General features: G+C 36.3%; 1 protein-coding gene and 1 long non-coding RNA gene across 16 annotated transcripts in view; one reads left to right on the forward strand and one right to left on the reverse strand.

The window, feature by feature from the left end:
- CAMK2D (calcium/calmodulin dependent protein kinase II delta) overlaps positions 1 to 24637 on the reverse strand; it is a 289757-nt gene that overhangs the window by 232383 nt on the left and 32737 nt on the right. The gene's annotated exons all lie outside the window — the stretch shown is intronic.
- Positions 6023 to 8348, forward strand: LOC124236915 (uncharacterized). The gene is made up of 3 exons (XR_006887875.1): positions 6023 to 6121; positions 7614 to 7754; positions 8291 to 8348. It is a non-coding gene; the product is annotated as an uncharacterized LOC124236915 (long non-coding RNA).

A 24637-nucleotide genomic window follows, 5' to 3' on the forward strand; every position in this document is an offset into this window, starting at 1 on the left:
GCTGGTGTTTATCTGGGAGTCAGAAGGGATACTAAAATGAAATTTGAAAATCTCCTATAAACATACAAGATTAGCATTTCCATCAGTTTCCCTCAATAATCTAAAAGTTCCCGGACACTTTGTCCTTATTTCTAGCATAAAAGTAACACAATCTGTAATGTTTTTTTCTTTGTGCCTACTGACATTTCATGGTTATAAGCTATTTGATTGTAGTGGGATATTCTGTTATATTTAACTAATTGTAAAAAATGAACTTCACTGTTATATAAAAGAAAAAAGGAAAATTAATTTCCCTGACCAGCAATTTAAATTTTATTAACCTCAAGTAATTTTATTTAAAGCAAGAGCATAATTTAATTTTATTCTTAATAGAGATATGTATATTCTAATATATACTGATAGGGAATAAATATACATTTAAAATCTCATTAGCAATGTGGAATGTCAGTCTTAACTCATTGGACATTTTCCATGCTATCTTTCTCACGCTGGAGCAGAAGGGTTATTAATTTGGGGAAGGAGGGAGAGGGCTGGGAGTGGTTACACACACTCCTGAAAAATCTCATAAAATCTATGGATCCTCTCCTCAGAAAATTCAAATTCTCCTACACACTATAGAGCCCACAATGAATCCATAAAAGTGCATTTACTCCAGGTGAAGAACCTTTCCACCAAAAAGTAGATCAAATTTATCAGTGAAGAATAAAGCACTGGAATTAAATGACCAAGAAAGTATTATCAGTGGGCCTTTTATGCCACTGCAAGTTAATGTCGCATAAGAATAAGGTACCTCAGTAAAAGAAGTGTCTACAGTGGGAGGAGGCTCAAACCAACCACAGCAGGTCAAACAAAAGACGCTGAGCAGATTCTCCAGCATTCAGTTGCAGCTACCAGGCTAGATCTGATTAGAGATAGGGGAGTCTCCAGAAATACTTCCTCCTTCTTAAGAAGTGGGAAACGCAGCCTACCACTGCTACTTCAAAACTTCGTTCAGATGCTTCAACTCCTCTCCTACTTGGGACAGGCGCCCGCATCTATGTGCTCCACACCACCACCACTGCAGGCACCCAACCGTCCAAAGGCCTTGGCAACTTTAAAAGATAGCTAGTATCTGGACGTTAAGCAGGAGACACTGTAAAAGCTATTCTGCCTTTAAGTTTTAGCTCTGAACTAAGTGATGGCTGTATGAGAACATTCTGTACTGTCTTTGCAACTCTCTCGTAAATGTAGAATTATTTCAAAATAAAAAGTTCTAACAAGCGTTTGCTTCTGAGAGACTATTTAGTAGTAGTTTGTTTTCTCCGTAGACCTGCTGAGACTGGAGATTGAATGTTCTTAAAAACTGATGGTGAATGGAATTTAAAGGGAATAAATATCACATTCGTCTTGCTAGTAAGCCTCCCCAACATATTAAAATGAGGTGGGAATTATTGTCAAGAATTCAAAGAAGAACACCATTCTCTCAGTCTCCTCAGAGCAAAGGAGCACTGGCATAGCTGTCAAGAAGAGCTGTGCATACCTGTGTCACAACACACCACTGAGGAATGTGGTGACGGGGGGAGACAAGAAGTGACTACAGACACAGGCAGTAGGTCCCATGTCAAGATGAAGGCTAAAGAGCGAAAACTGCTACTTCATAAGTACTGTCCAATTAAGGAGTCATTCATAAGCAAAGACGATGCGAATCTACTGGTAAGACGTTAAATGATTATGAAATGCTTCCAATAGGTGCAATGACCCACAAATTTTTTTCTATACAAAATGGCTAATCTTAGGCATACATTTTATAGAGAGCAGCTAACTTTTCTCCAGGGTTGATTCAACGCTATTAAAGCAGTGCTGACTGTCCTCTCAAGCACCTTATGCAGCACTCACTGAGCGAGCATAAACTTTTCACTAAACTAAAAAAGCGTGCGTGGAGAACTCCAACTCTAAATTGGCAAATTTCAACGCTGTAACAGAATGAAAATGGTAGGTCCACTAATAGAAACTATCACATTTAAGTCGAATGAAAACAAGACACTCGCTAGCTAAATAAAAATGATAATTCTGACCCCTTACCTAAAACAGGAAAGGTAAAGTATTGCATAAAATTGAGTAATAAAATAAGCAAATGTAAAATTGAAAAAAGTACTACAGTTATAACACCTCCTAAGAAACAAAGTGATTTTATAAATTACAAACACTCTGAAGTGGGAAGGAATAAAGATTGGCCATTTTTACAAAAAATGCACATTTTGGAGTGAGTTTTAAAGGATAGTATGGCTAAAACTTGGCCTGGTATTTAGTACTATTTAACATTTCCTCAATAAAATAGATAATATAATAGATAGCAAGCATCTCAGGTTCCCATTAGGAAATAAGCCAGAAACACAGACAGAACTCTGGTGGATTCTAACAACGTTCAAAATGGGGTTGGTCTATTAGAAAACCCATATGTTATGAATTGAATGATTGAGGCAAAGTTGCGTTACCAACTGTTTAGTTATATATGAAGTATGTCAATGTCCCGTTGTAAACATATAAAGAACAAAGCATTTTTAATAACATACTTTGAACACATTGAAATCTTTTTAAAAGTTTTTTTTTTTCCCATCAAAATCTTCTTCCTACTTATGAGGTCTCTTCTGTCACTTTGCAAAGTAACATTTTCTGGAACATAAGACACAGCATGCACAGGTAAGGCTGGCCGTGTGAAATGAGGGAACCGCCACAGGGAGAAAACCACTGGGCACCACAGCAGGCCCAGCAGCGAAAGGCGAGAGCAGGCCACCACACTCGCTGCGCTTTAAGCAAGCACATCACTGGGGTGCATAAATAGAAATTAGTTTAGAGACTCTGAGGTAAGCTTCTTATTTTACTCTTCACTGCTTGACTCATGCTGGATATCCATGCCCAGTTCTGATCTCCACATCTGAGAGGGAATGCAGAGAAATAAAAAGGGAGGGAACCCACACAGATGATGAAAGGGTTGGAAAAGCAGAAGGATCAGAGGCTAGAAGTATCCAGGCTGGGAAGAAAGAGCTGAGGAGATACTTTTTCAAGTCCTTGAAATATATGGACTGTTCTACTAAGAATGGTGACCAGCTGTTCTCCAGCTCTATTTAGGGCAAACCAGAAGAAAATGGCTTAAATCAAAGCAATGACAGATTTAGGTTACTAAGGGAAATTGTGGAATCTTTTCCAGAATTATTTAAAACTAGACAGATACTTAGTTTACCTAGGGTGGCTAAGGTACAGGAGTCAGAACTACAATCTGACTGACAAGATCCTTTTAAAACTCTAGTTTCTACATATTCTTTAACAAGACATATATTAAAATGCATAAAGAGAACTCTTAGGTTCTATTCTATTAGAACACAAGACAATTACTCTGAATTACAGGAGGGATGGGAAGAAAACTGCTTTGGATCAAACGACAATGTGAGACATTGGGCAAGATTTTCAACCTCAGAATGCTTCAGCTCTGGGGAAGCATTCACCTCTAAAAGGGGATTATAACAGTACTCACCTTAGAAAAGTGTTGCGATGATAAAAAAAAAAAAAGTGAGATAATTAATCTGTGTAAAGGATCTGGTACAATTTCTTAGACATATGAGATGCTCAGTTAATGTTAGTTCCCGTCCCTTCTCTAATAGACGAGAGACATGAGGTTTTGAATTTTCCAAAAGGTACAGAGATTAATACCATGAAACCTACCTGCATTTTTGCTCATCTTATTCACAGACCTGAAAAGTAGGAAAGTACAAGTAGAAAGAAACCATCAAAAAGACCTCTCTCCAGTCCACAATTGCCCTCGTCTCATTCCCTCTCTTCTTCCTCTCTCTCACTTTTCCCCTGGAGTTCACAGGTCTGAGCCTTATTTGGAATATCATCATGTTACTGTATCATAGGCAAATCGGGGCAAATCAAAGGGGCTCCAGGTTTTCCATTACAGGTCTCACACATCATCATGGCTCACTTTCTAAGTGGTCCACAACAAGGCTGATGCTGCTATAGTCAGAAGGCTTCCAAGGTGCTTCAGCATTCAGAAAACAAAAGTTGGGGACAGATTCTTCAGCAGCAACTAACTCCATAAAACTCCCAGCAACTGAGCTGGATGACTGGAGAGTCTCTTTGCTAACAATTAATGGAAAGAATGTGGCTCACATCTTTCAACCTGCTCTCTGCTGCCAGGTAACCGGGCTTACTTCTACACTCTGACCACTTCAGAGATGCTACAGTAAAATTATTCTAAGCATGCAAAATACTTAGTAATTTTCACATCAAGAGTGGGGGAAAGTTTTCTTCACAGCTTTAGGGATAATCTTTTTATAAAGCTAAACCTTCCTGACAGTCAATAACCTGCCCATAAGACATGTTATCAAATTGAGCATGTTTTATTCCCTTCAAAATAAGTGGGTCTTTTTTTTTAATGAAATCAAACTACATGAAATTTTGAGGACAGAAAATATTGATACAGAATGCTGATTTGGCTATAAAAACAGAAAATTATTTTTCTGTCCATTTTTTAAGTATAAATCACCCCAGCATCTCTGAAACAAATTACGTTCTCTCAAAATCACCTTATTTCTCTAGGTATCTATATTATAATCTTGCTTTTCCTTTAGAGAAATTTTACATGTAAATAAATATATTATTATTCACTGAATTATATCAGGTTCAGAATAGAAAGAAGTGCTTATAATAATGGTTCTACACTTTCCAATTCTATTAGAACACAAGACACACAGAACACAAGACAAGGAGAAAAACTGGCAAAGAGGGGGCTGGGTACATGGGTATATAGACCTAAAAGGTAAAAGGCATAGGGTGGAATGATTTAAATACTGTAGGAGCTGCTTGTCTGAATCTAACCAGAGCGTCCACGAGAATCACTGTAGTCTGACAGTCTTCCAAATGCCACATGTCCCAGTATCCAAAGTGTCTGAAAGACCTAAATACCACAGGGAATCTACGTCGATGAACCACAGTCCAATCCGCTCTGCTTTCACGGAAGCCTCTGCATGTGCCGCAGAAGGAAAAAGCTAAGAGGTGTGAGAGATCTAGGCATACATAACACGGCTTTCAGAACTGAACATAAACGTTCCAGAAAATAAACAGGAACTAACCCGGGAGAGCTCCCTTTTCACTTGTGAGCAAAAGCAGCCTCGGGTCTTGGCACCACATTTATTTTTACTTTACTGGCACGCGGGCAGGGGGCAACCCTGCACTTTTACCTTTAATCTATTTATTTCCAGTCTGATGCTGATAAGGGAAGTAAAACAGAAAAAGAAACTAGGATATTTGGAAGGCAACAGTTAAAGCTCCACTTTTTTGAGAGTACCAGATCTCAGAACCACAGATTTTCAGAGACATTTATATTTCAGAATATTTTAAAACTAGGATCCTTTGACAAAACTTATTTGCATATTTGTGAATAAATTTCTGTCATTTTAAAAAAGATCAAAAGATTTCAATGACATATATGTAGACTACATCAGGTTAAGCTACATTTATTTACTAGGGTGCAGGACATAAGCTGGAAACTCATCCCTAACTAGCCCGATCTAAGAGGACAACTCCGGAACTTAGAGGATGTGCTAACTAATAGGTCCTTGTCTGGATTTTGATTCCCATCAGATCTCTGGCACAAACTCAAGACATGCAAACAGTTCCTTAAGGCTGGAGGAACACAAGCCAAGGAACTAAAGCTATAATTACAGGGACATTCTGAGCTCTCAGGACTATTCCAGGCCACGTGTTGCTGCTCCCAAAAGAAGACAATAAACAAACACCTTGCTCGTTGGCACCTACCTGAAATTACTGCTCAAAACGCACAAACACACACACACACACACACCCATCAGTCCCAACTGTCAATAAGCTATTCCTTTTCCTCATTTATTCAGGGAAGATGAAAAACGAGGGATTATAATTAAGGGACAAATATTTTAATTGCTACAGCAAAGCAGACTTGGTAGAATGTGCCTGCAGTAACCAAACCTTGAACTAGTCTTCCGTCTTGTGTGTGGCTGCAGTTCCATGCTGTGGACCATTTCTACCGACACACTGCTGCTGTCTCAGCTGTTGCTGCCACTACAACTTCAGCAGCTAGGAGAGGCAATGCCAGGAGCGGATGGTGAGTTTGTGCTATTTTCAGAGAAAATACAGAAGCAAAGACTGCTGACTTAAGGTATACTAAATTCATACTGAGAAACGGGAAACTGCCTTCATAAGCACTCGGGGTACCAGGGTACCGATCAAGAGCACAGCTCCTACACTCAGAGATCGAACGCTTCTCCAACACATGTCTTCTCTGAACTGATTCTGAAATGCATTCTACATAATAAATACTTCTAGTTCACACTCGTTGAAACCTGAATCCTGTGGAACTGTCAGAAAGTTTTGTTTATAGTAGTTTTAACTTCTAACAGCTTTGTTTATAGTAGTTTTAGCTTCTCATACCTGTTGGAAATTTTAGACTTCAATGAATCTACCAAAAAATACATAATTTTTATTTTATCAAATATAAATATATAATATATAAATATGTCTATATCTAAACACATTTGTAAATACATAAAATATATTCATCTATTATGTTTTATTATCTATTTTATCATACGTCTTTAAAGTTGAATATATATGTATGTATGTATGCATAATATAAGTACATATTAGGATTTCCCAACTTACCCTTTTCAACACATTTAAAAAATACTAATACAGCCATGGAAAATATCAAATCTCCCATTTTTACACAAACTATCTCAATGGAAACTGTTGACAAGCTTAAAAGAGAAACTACTTAATAGCTGGGAATTCAAAATTCATTCTAAAGCTAAAATATCTTGTCGTATAGGTGTGAACATATTTCTACTTAGGCATTTGTGCCTATCTGAACTAAAAGAAAAATTTAAACGAAGTTTGGCCTCAAGGCAACTGCAAAACTAAATTGAAATAATATAACACTGCTTTACAACGAAAGGGTTATTCCTCAGAGATTCTTACCAGTATGGAATTAGTCTTTATGTGGACCTATGAAAATAAATAATCGAGGAATTTGTTGATAACGGCTGTAGCAATGAAATGCCGTAAGGTCAGCGTATCAGAAGCCAATCGGTGGGCCTTCCCTAACTCTCCACAACATCATCTCCTCAGCTTAGACTCTGTTCTGGGCAGAGAGAGTATCTGAACACTAAATATTTTCCAGGTTCAAGAGGTCGTGTAATTTCTAATTTGCCTCTAATTTGCAATCTTAAAAAATAACATTATCATTTCCACTAAATATACTTTTCCCTCATTTTCCTTTCCTGCTTAAAAACAAGTGTTCAGCGGCCGGCCTGGTGGCACAGCAGTTAAGTTCGCACATTCCGCTTCAGCGGCCCGGGGTTTGCCGATTCGGATCCCGGGTGTGGACATGGCAACACTTGGCAAGCCATGCTGTGGTAGGCGTCCCACATAGAAAGTAGAGGAAGACGGGAACAGATGTTAGCTTAGGGCCAGTCTTCCTCAGCAAAAAGAGGAGGACTGGTGGCAGATGTTAGCTCAGGGCTAATCTTCCTCAAAAAAAAAATAATAATTGTCTCATTAAAAAAAAACAAAAAACAAGTGTTCATTTGTCTCCTAAGTATAGCATACCCTCTAAGTGATGGATTTGAGAGGTCACAAGAAGGCCCTTGTCAAAGCGTCTACCCTGCACTCTACTGAAGGAAGCCTTCCACTTTTAGAAATTCAGTATTTTGGTATAAATCTTTGAACTTCCCTAAAATGTAAGTATCATTTGGAAATGAAACATTATTTCTCCTCAGACACTCATACTTTGCTGTGTGTGAATATATCAGCTCATGACAGTAGATTTTTGTATTCCTGAGGGATTCCTGAGGGACAGAGGCAAGCTTGAGGGAAGACTGGGGTAGCCAACAATTAACTTTGACCTACTTGAAAACGTGTACAAGAATGACGCAGGAGGACTATGGTTGTTTGGAGTTATTTTAAATTCCTCATTATCTTTAGAGTTAGGTTCAAGTTCACAGAGTTATAGCAATATAATTCAAAGCTTGTGGGAAATAGTGTTTCCCAGATTGGATGCTAAAGTGGATTTTGTACAAGTATCTCCTATTTAAAGACTTTAACTACTGTTGGCTCACTAAAATACCAGCAAAAGCTATATGCCACTACTTCTTTCAACTCAATTTAGACAATTTTAAAGTTTTGGGGTGCATTAAAACATCACCAAGGCACTAGCTATCTTTACAGCAATTGCAAAAGGCTCCTCTTCTATGTTTCTCTAATTCTAAAACTGCAGAAACTCAAATCTCCGTGAATACTTTTTTGAAGAAGAAGAAGACCAGCCCTGAGCTAACTACCTCCAATCTTCCTCTTTTTGCTGAGAAAGACTGGCCCTGAGCTAACATCCATGCCCATCTTCTTCTACGTTATACGTGGGATGCCTGCCACAGCATGGCTTTTGCCAAGTGATGCCATGTCCTCACCCGGGATCCGAACCGGCGAACCCCAGGCCGCCGGGAAGCGGAACACGAACACTTAACCACTGCACCACCGGGCCAGCCTCTTTGTGAATACTTTTTAATTTTCAATTCTGTGACAGTTTAATTATTTAATAGAAAATAATGCAACCAAAAAATATTTACCCATCACCACGTTGAAACGAATATTAACACTTCACCCTATTTGTTTCCAATCTCTTTTCTTACGCGAAAAGAAAGAAAGTCATGTTTTTAAGAAATATTTCTCGATTAATTTCTATGGGGCACCATCATCCTAGATGTCAGAGGCCATTTTGTGATCAAGCGGCCTTGGGAAGTGCTGTGAACTATATACCTCTTTCTTAGAAATACACAATATATGATACTACGTATTGGCTCTGAGATATCCTGTAGTCAAAAAATATATTTGATTGTTTAACAAAAGTTTCTCAAATTCACTTGATCAAATAATTCTCTTTTCTCACAACAAGTTACTGGCATGTCCAGGGCATTACTGTACCACACGACGCTGACTGGAAGATCCTGCTTTGCAGTGAGTTCAAGAGTCATTAAGCTTCGTCACACACAGAGAGGGCCGTTACCCCCACTGCTTCCTCCGAAAACTCATCACTCAGAAACAGAAAAACGCCACACTCCTACCACATCACAGGAGACCAAAGTCGCTGAAGAGTGTGCTCCCAGTTTGCCTCAGATATGAGGCCTCTAAGTATGTACAAATCTCTCTGCGATTACTCCACCTCAGTCATTTGCTGTGACAGTAGGAAAAATATGGATCACAATTGCATCTGTTACACCAGTTAATCAACCTTTTCGGTCAAGCCCTCAGCTTTTATCAGTCAAAACACAAATCTGAACAGCCAAATACCATTCTATTACACACCACAAGGAAGTGGTTTGCTGCCTGCCTGACACTGTCTGGTCATTTGATAAATCTTGAAGAAATCACAAGCCTGTAGAACTCACCACTAAGCCAAAACCTTTCCTTTGATATACTGAATACAATGACTGCATAAAAGTCATGACATTCAGGCAAGTGCACTAGCAACGTACGGAAGGACACTTAGCAAAGAACGAAATGTTTCGTTTTGTGTGTTTCTAAAACTGAAACCCTACAAATTCAAGTTTGGTACCATTTAGGGGTATTCTACAAACCAAAAGAGAAACAACCCAATGACACTGTTAGGAATACATAAAAATGAACAGGTGAATAGAGCTTTTAATGTTCCAATTATTTTCATTTAGTATTCAGAATTAAAAGTTCAAAAGGATTCCTATAAAAGAGCAAATTTTCCCAACCTATTTTACCTTTCCTGACTTTTAAAAGTGACCTGGTCCAAGTAAACCTTCCAGCATTTGCTGACTGGACCCTGGGAGATGCCTCTCCTGTGTCTCTCAGCACGGCAGAGACTGTCAGAGATTAAGAGGGGAAAGTAGACGTCTCAGAAAGCAATAAATTCTAATTTGTGGGTAATTTATATTTTCCAGAATTGTCTATCCTTTGTATTCATTTTCAAGGTCAATTGGAAGTAGTATCAATACCCAAAGAATATGATTGTAAACACAAAATAAAACGGAAGAAACAAAATCTCACCCTGCTGGCAGAAAAATTGTCTTTGTTGGTCTCTACCCAATACGAGTTTTAAAAATATATCAATGATAAAAATAAATGGTTTAAAAAATTTATAGAAATCTCTTGAAGAATCTAGTATAATGAATTTTTATAGCATGCTCATAATTAAATTCTCAAAAAATTCAGGGACCTGGCAATACCTGAAACTCGTGTTATAAATATATCTCAACTGTACTTTTATTATGTACACAAGCAAAAGAAAAACAAACCTTTATCTCCAAAACTGCATGTTGAGATAAAGCCAAATGCCTTTCTGTGAACACAACTTTAAACAACTTGAAACGATTCTACTAAATCTCTCTGTTCTAGTTCTACATTGCAAAGGCAGGGGAAGGTGGGATTAAAATTGCATTCCTGAAACCTTTGATTATTGGATAGAGAACTGTTCATATGCTTAATTATCTTTTATTTCCTTCTGAAAATAGGAGTCCCAGTTAAATAATTATGCCTTAAAGTGATAGTTATACAATTACATTAAAGTTATATTCAGCTACTGACCTTAGTTATATTATAGGAGTATTGCATATTATATCACAGTTATTTATGCTGATACCCCTTAAATATTATATCCTGCCCTTAAGCTTCCAATAGCTCTTTTCAAAACAGTCTTCAATAGAATTGAAGTTGTTAAGGGGCATAACTTGGAAAGGACTTATATTTTTAAGGTAAATTTGTGGGAATTATTTTTCAAGCAGAATGGGAACAAAAGACAGATATAAATACAACTTTAGATAAAAGAACATAATGAAAAATTATTTAATTTTAGAAAGAAAACTAAATAACACTAAATATTAAGAAACACCAGCGAAGACCTAAGGTAAATAAATAAAAGAACAGATAACTATTTAAGAAAACCACACACTTTATCCCCAAGCAAAACGATGGAGTGATAAAGTAAATACAAGATAAACACAAACTGCTTAGGAACAATTAAAATAATAACATAGCCTTACATGTCTGTCATCTTGGAATCTTCTAGCATCTTATATCCATTAATCCTCACAGCATTACTTTGAAACAGGATGGAAAGCAACACAACTCAAAGTTGACTAAATAGGTAAAGTTTACAAAACTTAAGCAATCTAACTCCAAAAATTTAAGGCCTCCTTGGGGGGATAAGGGAGGAAGCAACCTTTAATATCCCTGTTCTTTTTTTTACTATCTAGTTCAAATCCTAAATTTAGTCAACTCTATGATAGTTTTTATAACAACTTTGGCCAATGTAAATATTCTTCTATAATTCTCTGGTTTTAAAATTTCTTTTTCTTTTACCACTGCAATGTCAAAACTGCTTGCTTTTTCAAACTCTGACATGCTAAATGTTTTTCCACTCATTTTATTCTTTTCTGCATTTAAAGACTGTGTCTTCCTCCTCAGGGTTTCTAATTTCCAAAAGATCCACTTCTGAGAAAATTTAAAAGTAGCAATACATTAGAATTCTCTTTAGATTAAGACTGAATTCTATCGGGGGCTGGCCCCAAGGCCAAGTGGTTAAGTTCGCACTCTCCCCTTCAGCGGCCCAGGGATTCCCCGGTTCGGATCCTGGGTGCAGACATGGCACTGCTCATCAGGCCATGCGGACCAGAGGCGGCATACCACATGCCACAACCAGAGGCACTCACAATTAGAGTGTACAGCTATGTACTAGGGGCTGGGGAGAGGAAGAAGAAAAGAAAAACAAAAGGAAGATTGGCAACAGTTGTTGGCTCAGGTGCCAATCTTTAAAAAAAAAAAAAAAAGAATGAATTATATCAAATGAAAATAAACCAGAAGACAGAAAATGAGAGAAAGGGTCTCAGATTGAGTAGCATCAAAACCTTGTGTAAATCTAACTACTTATTTTTTTTAAATTAATGGCTAAAAAAGATAAACGCACATCACAATTCTGGAAGGATACACAGGTAACCAGTAACAGATAAAGTTATTATTATTGCAAAGCAGAAACAGGGCTTCATGAAGAATCTTTAAGTTTTCACTTTGTAACTCTAGCCTATGAAATTTTATTCATAAAGATGAAACAGTCTTAATAATATAAACTATATTTTAAAATATGTGCATGCCAACTCTTTGCTCTGCATCAAATTTACTCTGCCTAGAAAGGAACAAATCCTTCTGCCTTTCTAAGCCACGAAGGTGAAGTAAAGCAGACTTGCCCTAAATGGTTCACAAGGAGCTTCTAGTAGCTACTAATAGGTTTAATCTGCTCAGAACAAATGACTTTAAAATTTATTATCAACAAACATTTCTGGAGTAGCTACGAAGCATTAGATACAGTTTTTGCATTGCCCATAACTTAATTCTTCTATAATGGTCCTGGAACACTCAAAAACTGAGGCATGATCTTCTTATATCCTATAAGATTTATACGCATCCATGTTTTCCTACCTCAAGAGAAGATACTTTAATAACAATAACAGTATAGTTAAAAATTCGATTGGCTGTAAAAGCATTAACTCCTCTCTTTCTCTCACTTAAAATTCCCCTGGGTTCTATCTTCACAACATATCAAAATTCAACCACTTCTCTCTACTGAATGACTGCCCTATACAAAACCATTATTGCTTGTTTGGAATATTTTAATAGTTTCCTAACTGTGCCTGTTGGTTATGCTGTTTCCCCGGTATTATTTGTCTTCCACAGGATAGCCAGGGTGATGTTCTAAAGATATGTCAGATCACAGAAAATCCCAAAGAATCTACAAAACAAAAAGCAAGGTCACAGGATACAAGATCAATACACAAAAATCAGTCATATTTCCATATGCTAGCAATGAAGATGTAGAAACTGAAATTAAAAACAATACCATTTACAATAGCTAAAAAAAAGGGATTACCTAATACAAATATAACAAAACATGTACAGGATCTGTACAGTGAAATTACAGAACACTGATGAAAGAAATCACAGATCTAAATAAAGGGTGAAACACATTGTATTCATAGATTGGAAAACTCAACAAAGGAAAGATGTCAATTCTCCCCAAACTGATCTACAAATTTAATGCAATTCCTATCAAAATCCCAGTTAAGATTTTTTGTAGATATCGACAAGATTATTCTAAAATTTATATAGAAATGCAAAGGAAATAGGATAGTTAAAAGAATTTTGAAAAAGAAACATAAAGGGGGAAAAATCACTCTGTATAACCTTAAGATTTAGCATATAGTTACAGTACTCCAGACAGCGTGGCAGTGGAGAAGTGGCGGACACACACATCAGTGGAACAGGATGAAGAACCCAGAAACAGATCCACACAATAGGCTCAACTGATTTTTGACAAAGGTGCAAAAGCAACTCAATGGAAAGATAGTTTCTTCAAGAAATGATGCTTGAGCAATTAAAGATACATAAGCCAAGAAAATGAACCTCAACTAAACCTAACACCATATACAAAAAATTAACTCAAAATGGAAAAGTTTTCAAAAATTAAGAGATAATTCTCAGGCTCTAGAGCCAGACAAAGAGTTTCAGACTGGACACCAAAAGCAGATCCATAAAAGGAAAAATTGATAAATTGGGCCTCATCAGAATTAAAATCATTTGCTCTGTAAAAGACCCTGTTAAGAGGATGCAAAAACAAGCTAACGAGGTGGAAGAATATATTTGAAAACCACATATACAACAAAAGACTAGTAATTACAATATATAAACAACTCTCAAACTCAGGAGTAAAACTCAAACAATCCAATTAGAAAATGGGCAAAAGACATGAACAGACATTTGCCTAAAGAGGAAATACACATGCCAAATAAGCACATGAAAAGACGTTTAACATTATTAGCCATTAAGTGCAAATTAAAACCACAAGGAGCCATGACTACACCCTCATCAGAATGGCTAAAAGACAGTGACAGATGCTGGTGGGATGCAAAGAAGCTAGATCACTCATTTGTGGCTGGTGGGAATTTAAAATGGCTCAGGCACTCTGGAAAACAGTCTGGCAGTTTCTTATAAACTAAACACGCAATTACCATACACCCAGCAACCGTACTCCTGGGCATGTATCCCAGAGGAATGGAAATTTATGCCCACACACAAACGGAGACACAAATGTTCACAGCAGCTTTATTCTTAATAGCTAAAAACTGGAAACAATAGGATGTCCCTCAACAGGTGAGTGCTGACCCATACTTTGCAAAGAATAAAAAGGAACAAAATACTGATACAGGCAACAAATTGGATGAATCTTAAGGGAACTGTGCTGAGCTTAAAAAAAAAAGCACCAATCTCAAAAGCTTACATACTGTATGATTCGATTTACACAACATTCTTCAAATGATAAAACTATAGAGATGAAGACTCGTGGTTGCCAGGGGTTAGGCATGGGATGTGGGCATTTTGCAGGGTGGTGGTGGTGGTGGTGGTGGGAGTGATTATAAAAGAATGGGAAAGATCTCTGCCACTGAGTATGTTAACTGTGGTGGTGGATATAAGAACCTATACAGGTGCTAATATTACATAGAACTAAACACACACATACACATACACAAGTAAAACTGGTGAAATAAGATTGGTACATTGTATCAGTGTTAATTTCCTGGTTGTGATATTATTTTAAGGTTTTGCTAGATGTTGCCATTAGAAGAGACTGGGTAAAGGGTGGGGCTGGCCCCGTGGCCGAGTGGTTAAGTTCGCGCGCTCCACTGCAGGCAGCCCAGTGTTTCGTTAGTTCGAATCCTGGGCGCGGACATGGCACTGCTCATCAGACCATGCTGAGGCAGCGTCCCACATGCCACAACTAGAAGGACCCACAACGAAGAATACACAACTATGTACCGGGGGGCTTTGGGGAGAAAAAGGAAAAGAAATAAAATCTTTAAAAAAAAGAAAAAAGAAGAAACTGGGTAAAGGGTAGATGGGATCTCTCAGTATTACTTCTTACCACTGCATGTGAATCACCAATTTCTCAAAATAAAGTATAATTTTTAAAAATATGTAGGTTTAAATAAATCAAAGTTTAGAGATAAATTTTTATCTTTAAATATTAGTATCAGAAAAGAAATCTTAAAATCAACAACCTAAGCTTCTGCCTTAAGCTGGAAAAAGATGAGCATATTAATTTGAAAGAAAGCAGAAAGGAGGACACAATGAAGAGTAAAAATCAATGAAACAGAAAAACGAAAACAGAGAAAAATCAATGAAACTAAAAACTGGTTCCTTGATAAGATTAATAAAATGGATAAACCTATTTGCTAGAAAAAGGAAAAAATAGAACACCAAGTACCAATGTCAGTAATTCAAAACGGCATCATTATATATCATAAAGATACTTAAATGATAAGGGAATATTAACAACTTTATTCCAATAAACTTAGAAATAAAATGAATATTTTCTTTGAAAGAAAAATCAAAAAAGTGATACAACAAAGGAACAGATATATGAATAGCCCCTCATCTATTAAGAAATTTAATTCACAAATCTTCCTATATGTAGAAGACTCCAGGCCCAGAGGGTTTCATTGGTGAATTATATAAAACATTGGCAGAAAACAATAATACCAATCTCATAGAGGGGAGGAGAGGGGTGAGGGGACTAAAGGAGGAGGAAAAGGAGAATTCCAGCAAACTAGAAATATAAGAAACTTCCTCAATCTGATAAAGGACATTTAAAAAAAACTCCAGCTAACATCATATTCGATGGTGAAAGGCTGACTGTTTTTCCTTTAACACTGAAACAAGCCAAGGATGTCCACTCTCTCCATTGCTATCACTTTTACTCAACATTGAACTGGAGGTTCTAACCAGTGTGATACAGCAAGAAAAAGAAATAAAAGGCATACAGTTGAGAAAGAAAGAACTAAAAGGATTTTTATTCATAGACAATTTGATTGTATACATAGAAAATTCTATGATATTTACGAAAAATGCTAGAAGAAGTGAACTTAGCAAGTTTGCAGGATAAAAAAGCAGCATAAAAACTCAGGTGAATTTCTATTTTATATACTGAAAATGAACAATTAGAAAATGACAGTCAAAACACAGTATCATTTACATAAAAATAAAACCCCTTGGAATAAATTTAACAAAAATGAGCAAATTCTCTATAATGAAAAATTACAAAACACTGCTGAGAGAAATTAATGAAGAGCTGAAAAAATAGTTATATGTCATGTTCACGGATTGGAAAACATAATATTGTTAAGACGTCAATTTTCCCCATATTGCTATATAGATTCAAGCTATGCCAAATAAAATCCCAGCAAATATTATTGTAGATATTTATAAGCAAATCTGAAATTCACAATAAAATACAAAAGATCTAGACAGGCTTAAACAATCTGGAAAAGGAGGAACAAACCTGGAGGACTACCTGACTGTAAGACTTACTGTGCAGCTACAGGAATAACATGGGACGGGATTAGCAGGAGGACAGACAAAGAGATTAACAAAAGACATGTCCGAGTCTAGTAACTGTCCTACGTATACGTGGATCGATTAATTTTCAACAAAGGTGACAAAGGAACTCAATGAAGAAAAAAAGTGTTTTCAAAATCAGTGGCAGAATAACTGGATGTATATATGGTATAAAATGTGCCTTGAACTTTACTTCACACCATCAACAAAAATTATCTCAAAAATAGATGATAGACCTAAACGTAAAAGTTAAAACTATAAACTTTCAAGAAGACAACAGGAGAAAATCTTTATGCTCTTGAAGTAAGCAAAGATTTCTCAGGACACAGAAAGTATTGACCATGAAAGAAATTCACTGAATCAGATTTTATCAAAACTTAACCCTTCTGCTCATCAAAGAAGTTATGAAAATGAACAAGTAATGCACAGATAATACATTTATCTGATAAAGCACTTGTATCCAGAATATATAAAAAACTCCTATAAGTCAAGGGTAAAAAGTAGAACAGTCCAATTTAAAATAAAACCAAGAAAAAGTGCCAAAACAGGATATACAAAGGGCCAATACGCACATGAAAAGATGGTTAACACCGTCAGGCATCAGAGAAATGAAAATCAAAACCACAATGAGATATAATTTCACACCCACTTAGATAATGAAAATAAAATAACTGGTAATACCAAATATTGTTTGGGATTGTGGAGCAACTGGGACTACGATGCAACGCCGATGGGAATGTAAAATGGTACAGCAACTCTGGAGAACTACTTCACAGTTTCTTACAATCAAACATATAGAACCGAGAATCCAACAATTCCGCTCTTAGAAATTTATCCAAAAGAAACTACCCAAAGACCTAAATCCACAAAAAGCCTTGTATAAGAATGTTCCTTACAGTTTTACTCATAATGGCCAATAACTGGAGACAATATATAGTTATTATATAAATAACGGCAAAACCAATGGTAATATTTATATAATGAAATACTACTTTTCAATAAAAAATAATAAACTAATAATACAAAAATACAGATGAATCTCAAAAACACTATGTTGAATGAAAGAAGCCAGACAGAAAAGAACACTGCATGATTCCACTTACATGAAGTTCTAGAATAGGCAAAAATAATCTATGATTCCATTTTTATGAAGTTCTAAAAGAGACAGAAATAATCTATTGTGATAGAAATCAAAACAGTGGTTGGCTGGGTGGGAGGCAGGGGAGAAGCAGGTTGGCCTGGGAAATGGTACCAGGGAACTTTCTGAGGTGATGGAAATGCTCTATAGCGTCATAGAGAACTGGGTCACACATGGGAATGCATTTGCAAGAACTCATTGAACTGTATACTTAAGATCTGTTTGCTTCACTGTAAATTCAATTGAAATTATACTCCAATGAAAAACTTAAAATGAGAAAAAGAAAAAAATTTTTTAATTAAAATAAATGTCCAATCAAAATCTCAGCAAGTTATTTTGTGAATATCAATAAGCTGATTCTGACATTTATATGGAAAGGCAAAAGATCCAGAAGAGCTAACACAACATTCAAAGAGAAGAACAAGTCAAAGGGTTAACACTTCCTTGACTTCAAGACTTAATATAAAGCTCCATTAATCAAGACAGTTCGGTACTGGCAAAGGAACAAACAAACACATCAATGGAACAGAACAGACAGCCCAGAAATAGACTCATAATATAATCAACCAATGTTTGACAAATACAATGGAGAAAAGATAGTCTCTTCAAGAAATGGTGGTGGAAAAACTAGATAGCCACATGCAAAAAAAAAAAACAAAACAAGAATCTACATATAGATCTTACACTCATTACAAAAATTAACTCAAAATGGATTACAGGTCTATATATAAAACACAAAACTATAAAACCCCCAGAAGACAAAATGGGAGAAAAACCAGGTTCTCTTGGTTATGCCAATCACCTTTTAGATACACCACCAAAGGATGATCCATGAAACCAATAATTGATAAGCTGGACTTCATTAAACTTAAAACTTCCATTCTACAAAAGACACTGTCAAAAGAATGAGAAGATAAGCCACAGACTAGGAGAAAATATTTACAGAAGATGTATCTGATAAAGGACTATTATCCAAAATATACCAGAGAACTTTTAAAACTCAACACTAAGAAAATGAATGATCTCTTTAAAAATGAGCGGAAGGTCTGAACAGACATCTCAGCAAAGAAGATGTACAGATGACAAACATATGCAAAGATGTCCAACATCATATGTCACTAGGGAACTGCAAATTAAAACAATGAAATACCACTACACACTCATTAGATTAATGGCCAAACTCCAAAATACTGACAACACTAAATGCTGACAAGGATGTGAGCAACAGGAACACTCATTCATTGCTGGTGGGAATGCAAAATCATACTGCCACTTTGGAAAACAGTTTGGCGGTTTCTCACAAAAATAAGCATACTCTTACCATACGAGCCAGCAACTGTGCTCCTTATTTACCCAAAGGAGTTGAAATCTTACGTTCACACAAAAATCTGCACATAGGTATTTATAACGGCTTCATTAATAACTGCCAAAATTTGGAAGCAACCAAGATGTCTTCCAGTAGGTGAACGGAAAAACAAACTGTAGTTCATCAGAGAATGGAATATTATTCAGTGCTAGAAAGAAATGAACTATCAAGCCATGAAAAGAACGGAAGAAACTTAAATGCATATTACTAAGTGAAAGAAGCCAATCTGAAAAGGCTATGTACTGTATGATTCCAACCATATGACATTCTGGAAAAGGCAAAACTATGAAGACAGTAAAAAGACGAGCAATTTCCAGGATTTGGTGAGAAGAGGAATGAATAAGCAGAGCACAGAGGATTTTTAGGGCCATGGAACTACGCTGAATGATACTATAATGGTGGATACATGTCATTATACATTTGTCCAAACCCAAAGAATGTACACCACCAAGAGTAAACCCTAAGGTTAACTACGGACTTTGGGTGATCATGACATGTCAACGCAGTGGTGGGGGATGATGATAGTTGCTCAGGATGTATGTGTGGGGGCAGGGAGTACACGGGAAATCTCTGCACTTTGGCTGTGAACCAGAAACTGCTCTAAAAAGTAAAGTGGATGGATGGATGGATGGACGGACGGACGGACAGATGGATGGACATTCATCTTACAAGCACAAAGAAAGGTTTTAAAACTAACAAATTGTGCCTTTTTGCAATAGCATCATACCCTATGCTCCCAGAATTTGGTATATTTTCTCACAATTTATCTTAGCAAAGTAAATCCTAACATTATTTTTAAAACTTTAAAGAAAATTTTACTCAGTCCTCTTGAGTTTTTCTCAGATATTACTCATAACAGTAGCACATTCTCAGACACTCCACTCCTTTGATTCTAACAAATAAGAAACAAGCAAGCAATTTTTTAATGATAAAAAGGTACTACTTCTTACAACTTGAACAATTTATTTTCAACACTTACTGCATTTCAAAGCAATTCTAATAACAAATACAAATATATACAGGCTCACCACACCCATATACACACACATATAGTATCCTTTTCTTTTTATTTCCCAGTGAAAAAAAAGCTTCAGTTTATATTTAAACAATTTTATTTGGTAAGAATGTTGGACTACCCTCTTGACAAGAACTTCTTATTCTCAAAGAAAGCTGTGATAATGTAAAAAGTTGACCACTGCTCATTTTAAAAACACAATTAGTTAACGCCAGAGCCTCCCTATTAAGCATGCTGGGCGGCCCTTCATTCAGAACACCATCCTCAAAACATACCTACAGTCACACATATTCCATAAGCTTGAACCATCACATCTGGCTTTCAACACATATATCTCAGTAAATCTAATTTTATTATCTGATTTGTTTATTTGTATCAATAATTTTTCTTAAATTCTCTATACTTAAAACAATTATAGAAACTGCAGTTAAATTGCTTAGATAGACAAAACCCAAAGAGTAAGAAATAAAGAAGCTACTACTCAGGACAAATGAGTTCAAGTGGAACGCTGACTATTTTAGTGGGCATGTTTGTTAGGAGATCTCATGAAAACATGTGTTTAAAAGATGTGTTTACCATCTAGGATTCTATCTTGTTTTTCCAAATAATGGCCCATTAAAACCTCTGGAAATCATGAACACTTCTGTCACTGGCTAATTGATCTACATATAAGAAACATCATGCTGTTGGCCACCAAAATTTGCCTTGGAAAAAGAAAAAAAGACTGTGTGTGTTGCAAGTGAAATGCTCCAGCCATGAAACAAAATTCCAAACCAAACAGGATCGCTGGGCTCCTAGGCATCTTCCCAACTTAGAACCATGTGGCCCATATTTACTTCACTTAAACATCAACTCAGAATTTGGAGGTAAACAGTCTCTGGGTTCCTCGGCCCACTGCCAAAGAAGAGTGGCCCTATTTAATCCTCATATTACTTAAATTTGCACAAACAGATTTAGAGATATAGAGATAAGTTCACAACACATAGACATTCATGTCCTAAACACAGTAAAAAAAAAAAAAAAGACCCATAAGTCTGAGTTTAATAATGCACAATGTTAAGCAAAGTATTTAGAATGAAATTCATAAATACTTAGATGGTCCTTACTAATCACTTGTTTGCTTAAATATAAGACAAAAAGCATTAAACTACATCCCCCTGCATTCCTTCCTCCAGTCCAGCCTCCCTATTTTCATCTCAGACTTGTATGTAGAGCTAACATCTAAACTGAAAGTCTCTCATGTATATGGAAAGGTACCAATTTGTATCAATTAGCTGCACATTGCAAATACCACCATGAAAAACGATGTGATGTAATATCTCACAATATGGTAAAACCCAGCTATAACATAGGAATTGAAAGTCAAAAACAATGCATATCTTAGTGCTAAGGTAACAACAACTGTCATGGGTCCATAAATTAACCACTACCACTGGATAGAGAAAAAAAATTCATGGAGTTTCATTCTTCCAAGTTCACCAATAGTTTCAAGTCCGATAAAAGAAAAAAAATCTTTTAAGTAAAATGGACACTGATTATGTACATATGTTAGGTATTGTCTACTTGATTGGGAGACAGGATTCAAAACCAAATTAATATTTGAGAAAAGCAGCACTTTCACAAAGGGTCTGAACACCACGATCTACAACAGCGTTCTAAAGCAAAAGCACAAGAGATGAACCAGGTGCAACACCTGCACCTGGAACTTGTCCTGGATCGAGATAAAGATAGAGAAATATGAGTTCATTGAGAGCTTACCTTATGCCACGCAATGTACTCAGCCCTGCTCAGATCATCTCCTGCTCTAATCCTCACGAGAGCCCTGTGAGGTACATCTCACGTCACTCCTCCATTATTAGTTATTGAAAGACGAGTGCTTTGAATCACTATTTATTACCACGGGCACACTCAAATCCCAAAGGCTATTTTCATCAGTTCTGTTGTACTTATAAGGCCAACATATTTCCCCTAGACTCAAAAAATGCAGCCATACTCACTAGTTACTTTAAGAGACTTTCTGACTGCCTCCAAATAGGACTGTTTGTTCTATATGCAATATTTTATGAGATAACAAGTCATCACAGACCAGCTTACTATGTAATTGAATTAAACGATGAGAGCTCATACTTTCATTAGTATAAAAAAGACATTAGTAATCAAAAGACTACATATTTTTTTGGAAAGCCATGTTTCTTCAGAACCAAATACAGTAGTGAAGTTTTAACAACTCCTCATAATGTAATGAAGCACAAGCTCACCATAAGCTCACCCACTTTCACAAGACCACCTTTCCTAACACCAAATGTATGTTTTCTGAGAATTGGTGTTTTGATAGACTTTAAAGAGAGAATTTCCTATGTCTGCTAGAGGTAAGTGATCATACAGTCTGGGCTATGAAATAAATGGAGAGATGATGTCACGTATGTAGACTGGAAGACTCAATATTAATAGGTCCATTCTCATAAAATTAATCTACAGGTTCAATACTATCCAAACAAAAATCCCAGCAGGTTATTTCTATAAGAAAAGGACAAGCCATTTCTAAAAATTATATGAAAATGAAAGACTCTAGTTTGAAAAAGAACAAAACTAGACAACATATACTACATGATTAAGCTGCAGGAAACAGACCTTGTGACATTGGCATAGAGACAGACAAATGAATCAGGTTCCTGTCCAGAAGGTGATCCACACATAGACGGTCAATTGACTTGACAAAGGCACCAAAGTAGTTCAATGCAGAAAAGAAAGTCTTTTCAAAAAAGGTATGAGAACAATGAGAGCAACATGAAAGAAATGAATCTTGACCTTTTTATCTCATACCATATACAAAAATAAATTCTAAATGGATCAAAGACTGAAATCTAAAGCTAAAATAAATCTAGAAGAAAACAGAGAGAAAATCTTTGTGACTGTGAAGCATGCAAAGATTTCTTAGGACACAAAAAGCAGTAACTATGAAAGACAAAACTGATAAACTGGACTTCCATCAATATTAAATATTTCTGCTCCTCAAAAGACAGTGCTAGGGAAATGAATAGGCAAACTACGGTTTGGGAGAAAATATTCACAATATGTATATCTGACAGAGATACATGTACCTAGATTATATAAAGAATCCTTAGAAATTTGCAATAAAAATACAAATAATCCAAAAATTTTTAAAGGGCAAAAGTCTTAAACACCTCACACAAAAAAGATATACAAAGGCCAATAAACACATAAAAAGTGCCTACCATCATTAGTCATTAGGGAAATGCAAATTAAAACCACAGTGAGATACCACTTCACACTCACTAGAATGGCTAAGATATAAACACTGACAATACCAAATGCTCGTGCGGATGTCCAGCAATTGAAATTTCCATACACTGCTGGTAGGAAAGTAAAATGACACAACCACTCCACAACTGTTTGCAGCTTCTTAAAAAGATAAATATACATTGTACCTTAATATCCAGCAATTCTACTCCTAATTCTACTCTGCTTAACAAAGAAACAAGAACATATTCACACAAATGTTCACAGCAGTTTTACTCATAAAAGAGCAAAGAATTGGAAACAATCTAAATGTCCCTAAACAAGTAAATGGACTGCTATATTATGATATAGTCATAATGGACTACTCCTCCTTGGCAATAAGAAAGAATAAAGCAATAAGCAACAACATAGTTGAGTCTCCAAAATGTTATGCTGAGTGAAAGAAGCCAAACACAAAAGAATATATATTGTTTGTTTTCAATCACACGAAGTCCAAGAAAAGGTAAAACTAACATACGGTGACAGAAGCAAAAAGTAGTTGTCTATGGGGTGGAAACCACTAGAAGGGTCATAAGGAACATTATGCAGAGAGTTAGAAACATCCTATATTCTGTTTGGGGAGGTGGCTACATAGGTGGATACAAGTGGCAAAATTCACTTAAGATCTGTGCATTTTATTATATGCAAATTACTTTTTAATAAAAGATATGTTTGTTTTTCTTAAAAAGTGTGTTAGGGACTGGCCCGGTGGCATAGTGGTTGAATTCACGTGCTCCACTTCAGCGGCCCAGGGTTCACAGGTTTGGATACTGGTCACAGACCTAGCACCACTCATCAAGCCATGCTGTGGCAGCATCCTACACAAAATAGAAGAAGACTGGCACAGACGTTAGCTCAGTGACAATCTTCCTCGAGCAAAAAGAGGAAGATCGGCAACAGATGTTAGCTCAGGGTCAATCTTCCTCGCAAAAAAAAAAGTGTTTTAGCTGTGGTATCAGAGAGAACCAGGTTCAAATTCCAATGGCACCATCCTTCTCTGCAAGACCATGGGAAAGTTCCTTAACTTCACAGTCCCTTGGTTTCCTTTTTTCAAAACGAAGATAACAAAAGTACCTACGTCCATCCTACGGTTATTGTGAGGATTAAATGAAATAATGGATTAGAAAGCACTTAATATAGTGAATGAAATAAGAGTTGGCTCAAAAAACCTTCATTATTATTACTAATTCACTATTAATCAAAGCTTTTCAAAGAACATGCCTAATACAATCATAAGTAAGTACACACACAATTCTCCACCCAAAACTAATTTCTTGCTACAGTAGGTTACAACAAAAAGTCCCTTATGATATTGTCGTTATGGTCAAAAGACAGTGATTAT

Source organism: Equus quagga, chromosome 3, assembly GCF_021613505.1.
Source record: "Equus quagga isolate Etosha38 chromosome 3, UCLA_HA_Equagga_1.0, whole genome shotgun sequence".
Lineage (NCBI taxonomy): Eukaryota > Metazoa > Chordata > Mammalia > Perissodactyla > Equidae > Equus > Equus quagga.